Source organism: Eumetopias jubatus, unplaced genomic scaffold (genome assembly GCF_037043125.1).
Source record: "Eumetopias jubatus isolate StellerSeaLion01/CBP00866 unplaced genomic scaffold, mEumJub1_p1.0 scaffold_2, whole genome shotgun sequence".
Classification (NCBI taxonomy): Eukaryota; Metazoa; Chordata; class Mammalia; order Carnivora; family Otariidae; genus Eumetopias; species Eumetopias jubatus.
In genome coordinates this window covers 201327793-201332546 of record NW_028274808.1, presented here as the reverse complement: position 1 = coordinate 201332546, position 4754 = coordinate 201327793, and the positions used below count along the sequence as shown (strand labels likewise).

Genomic DNA, 4754 nt, shown 5'->3' with positions numbered 1-4754 from the left:
TAGGACGTGTAGCAGTACCACTGACCTTGACCCAGGAGATCCAGTAGCACCGCTCCCCTGCACCATGACAACCCAAAATGTCTCCAGATAGTGCCAAATATCCTTGAGGGCAAAGTTCTTCCCCTCCCTCCAAGAACTCTGGATACAATGAGAAATCACCATATCGAATAAAGTGTATCGCGAGACAGAAGGTGGGAGTTGTAAGGAGAATTAAAAATGTCGGACAGGGTAAAGGGGTCTAGGGAGGATGGGGGTGTAATGGGATGAATATTTGTATCCCCCCGATCTACATTTTGGAGCCCTAACCCCCAGTGTGGCTGCATTTGGAGCAGAGGGGCCTCTCTGGAAAAAATCAAGGTTAAATAAAGTCATGGAGGAGGGGCCCTAGTGTCCTTATAAGAAGAGACACTACCCCAGTGAGCAATCCCTTCACCCCCGTTGGGATGGCTCTCATCAAAGAGACAAGAAACAACAGGTAACCAGCTCCCACTTTGGCTCCCCCTCCCAGAACCCCCTCCCCAGAGCGGAGCCCCCCCAAGGGCCCCTCTCCCGCCCCCCCAGCCCAGCCACCCGGCCAGAACCCCACCAGCCCAGCCCTGTCAGACCCCCCTAAAGCATGAAAACCTTCCGAGTCCTGGGAGACTTCTCCCACCTCCTAGCCATCATCCTGCTACTGCTCTAAATCTGCAAGTCCCGCCCGCCCTTGTGCCGCCATTTCAGGGAAGAGCCAGGTCCTTTTTGCTGTGGTGTTCACTGCCCGATACCCGGACCTCTTCACCAACTCCCTCTCACCGTACAAGACATGCATGCAGGTGGTCTACACCGCCTGTTCCTTCACCACAATCTGGACGACTTACAGCAAGTTCAAAGCCACTTCCAATGGCACCACAACACATTCCGGGTGGAGTTCCTCGCTGTTCCCACGGCCATCCTGGCGTTCCTCGAGAGATCCTCCGGACCTTCTCCACCTATCTGGAGTCGGTAGCCAACCTGCCCCGGCTGCTCGTGGTGAACAAGACCAGGGAGGCCGAGACGATCCCGGCCACTACTTGTCCGCGCTGGGCATCCACCCCACGCTCCCTCTCTTCAACTGCACCTGGCGCTACCACTTCGAGGGCTCCTCCAACCTCACTGCCATCGTGGTGGGCCTAGTCCACGCCTAGTCCACACTGTCCTCTACTGCGATTTCTTCTACCTCTCCCTCACTGAAGTCCTGAAGGGGAAGAAGCTGAGTTTGCCGGCGTAGCCCTGGGCCCCGCCATCCCGCTCCTCGGCGGCCCGTGAGAGGCAGAGGAAGGCAGCGAACGACCAAGGGCCTTCTGTCCGGGGGTGACCTTTTAAAGAACCAACCTCTCCGCACTCCCCAGTCCCCCTCCTGCCGGGTTTCGGGGGGCAGTGGAGGACCCAAGTCTTGGGGAGCTCAGGACCTGGGGTGTTTGTAGTTTTTTGCCTTTTGGAGAAGAAAAAAAAAATCTTTCCATTAAAAAGAAAAGAAAAGAAACAACAGGTGTTGGCGAGGATGTGGAGAAAAGGGGACCCTCGTGCACTGTTGGTAGGAAGGTAAGTTGGTGCAGCCGCTGTGGAAACAGTATGGAGGGTCCTCAAAAAATAAAAATAGAACTTATCCTATGACCCAGCAGTCCTACCGCTGGGGATGTGTCTTAAGAAAATAAAAACACAAATGTGAAAAGATATCTGCACCTGCCCCCCATGTTCACAGGACCTCAGCCGCAGAAAGGCTTGGACCGTCCCTGGGGGCAGAGGGGATCTGGGAACACGGTGAGCAGAGAGGGACAGTGGCTGGTGATGATTTAAAAGGTCTTTCCGTCAGGTCAGCAACGTTAGTCACAGCAGAGTGGCCCAAGGGTCCACCTGCAGATAAGTGGATCAACAAAACATGGCCCATCCATAAAGTGGAGTGTTATTCAGCCTTAAACAGGGAGGAGGTGCAGGCGCCTGCCACCACCTGGGTGAACCCTGAGGACACTGGGCTCAGTGACATGAGCCAGCCCCAAAGGGACAACACTGGATGGTCTCACTTCCGTGAGTCCCCAGAGGAGTCAGATCATAGAGACAGAAAGTGGATGGTGGGTGTCGGGGAGCTGGGGACGGGAGAGATGGGGAGCTGGTGTTTCTTGGGGGCAGTCTGGGAAGATGAACAAGTTCTGGAGGTGGAGGGTCGGGGCGGTTGCACAACAGTGTGAACGTGCTTCCTGCCACTGACTGGACACTTGAAAATGGTGAGAATGGTACCTTTTTATGTTACGTATATGTTACCGCAATTTAAAAAAGGTGTAAGAAAAAGTCCTGGCTGCCTTGGAAGACTGGACCACAAGGGGGCGGGCCACCGGGAGACCGAGCGGCGAGTCAGGAGTCCCGACGCGGGGCGGCGGGCGGCGGCGGAGAGAGGTGCTCTGCGGGCTCTGACCGTGCAGCCGACACGATTTCTAGGGCTGTTGCCGGTCTGGTGTGAGCATCTGCAGGGGCAGACTGCCCTGACCTGAGACAGGGAAGGCTGTGGACAGAGCAGCTGTTTGATCTTGGGGTGGGCAGGAGGGGTGCAATCAGATCGGTTTGGGACTCGCAGACACAGACAAGTCCCTTCTCCACGTGCGGGTGTTCAGGAGGCAGCTGGACATGCGAGTCCGAGGCTGCATGGCTGCTGTGCACGGCCACAACTGCATACGGTCGCAGAGGACGGGACTCTCCGGAGGCGACATGAAGAAGTGGGGGGCAAAGGGCTGCCCAGCAGCGCCCTGAGGGGTGCTGCCCTGGGGAGGAGCGCTGGGGGGAGGGGACTGCGGGGCTGCTGAGCCAGGGGCGGGGGGGGGGGGTACTGAGTACTGTCCCAAGATGGGCCAGGGTAAGCCGAGGTCGCAGGCCAGGCAGGAGTGGGCTCGAGAGAGAAAGGAGGAGAGAGTAGACCGCGGGGAGAGGTGCAGCCGAGGCGGGGTGGGGCTAGGGACTCTCGAGGTTTGTTTTCCTCGGGTATAAAAAAAAAAAATCACGGGAGCGCCTTGGTGGCTCAGTGGGTAAAGCGGCTGACTCTTGATCTCCGCTCAGGTCTTGAACTCGGGGTCCTGAGTTCCAGAAAAGAAAAATAAATCACAACCTGTTCGCTGAAGAGAAGGTTCCAACTGAGAGGCGAAAGCCGGTGCCCTGGGGAGGGGACCCCAGCGCTGGGGGGGATGGAGAGAAAGCGAGCTCCGCGGCACCCGCACTCAAGACCCGGGCAGCTCCGTCGGCCGCCCCTGGTCCCGCCCCCGACATCCCTTGGCCCCTGGCGGCCGCTCGGTCCCCTGGGTAGGCGCGCGCGGTCGCCGCAGGAGGTCGAGAGTGTGTTCGGCTCGAAGGTCAGGCTGGACCGTGGGCTGAAATGAACCGGAAGAAGAGGATCCCAGGGTGCCGGGGAAGCGGGAGTACGCACGCGATGATGGATCCGCGGTGCCATCGGGACCCCGGGGACGCAGCGCACCAGCAACCCCTCCCTACTGAGCAGGACGCGCTGGACAAGCCTGCAGCGGGGCCGGGAAGAGCGTGCTTCCAGAGCACCGCTACCTGAGGTCTACCGGCGCCTTGCTTCTGGGTAGGCTGGGTCCCCCTCCGCGCGTGGACGTGGCTGTGTGCCGGCGCGCAGAGAGCGTAACCGGCACGCGGAGAGGGTGACCGGCGCAGGTCACAAGTGTGAGACGGAGAGGCAGAAAAAAGACGAGGCCGAATGGCGTCTTCAGCCCCAGGGGCCCCTCAAGGCTGCAGCGCTGGGCTCCGCCGTCGGGGCTCGAGGCGAGGAAGAGCGCGGAAATGCGCACGTCCGGGATCGCGGCCCATAGTCTCCCCCGCCCAGGCCCCCCGGGAGCGCGCCCGACCCGGAAGAGGAGAGAGTGGCGGTCACGAGCACCGCCCCTCCCCTGGGTCGGGAAGCCTGCGGCCGGCGGGGACCACAGCCGACCAGAGGCCGGGCGCGGGGGGCGGAGACGTAGCGGCGCGGCGCTGCCCCGCACAGCGCGGGCTGCTGGGGTCTCCCGCACGCACGCGGCCGGGACGTGGGCCTGGGGCGCCTTCCCCCGGAGCTGCTGGGCTTTGCGGGTACCCAGTCGACGCCAAGTGGAGCGCGTCCCTTCCAGAGGGGCGGGTGTACCCCGCACGCGTGGGCCCGGCAGGAACCTGAAACCCGCGCGCCTCGGGGGGGGGGGGCACGCGAGGCTCTTTGCTTCCAACAGCCCTGAGCATTCACGAGGGAGAAAAGGTCACAGAGAAGCCAAGTGACCCCTCCGAGGTCACACAGCCGGGGAAGGCGGGAGGACCTCAAGGCTGGGAGAAATGGGGCCGAAGGGGGAGTGGCAAACAGGTGTCCACGCTCCGAGAGGTGTAAAGGAGGACCCCGGCCGGCCGGAGGGTCAGGGGCTAGGCCGCGCGGGAGTGAAGACCACAGGGTGGATTCCCCGCGGCCCCACAGTCTGGCTCGCTCCTGGCCCTGATCTCCCCGGGGCAATCCGACCAGACCGGACCCTGCTGGCCGGCGGGGAGCCTCCCCAGCCCCTGGCGTGCATAGAGCCCCTCCCTCAGGATCGGCCCCAGGGACACCCCGATACTCCGTATTGCTGGACTCTTAACAGCAGATTTCCCGCTTCCTCAGTTTCGCTCCCGTCCGCAGTGGCTCTGGACGCCGCCTCCTCCCGGCAGCCCTCCGGAATCCAACAACTGTGAGCCTGGTGGGGGTGTAGGTGCAGCCCCCGCCAGAGCTGAGCACTCGG

The 4754-nt window shown here is 61.5% G+C and overlaps 1 pseudogene; it reads left to right on the top strand.

Moving 5' to 3' along the window:
• The first annotated feature begins 616 nt into the window (after positions 1-616).
• Positions 617-1246, top strand: LOC114226262 (ER lumen protein-retaining receptor 1 pseudogene; annotated as a pseudogene).
• The last annotated feature ends 3508 nt before the right edge of the window (positions 1247-4754 follow it).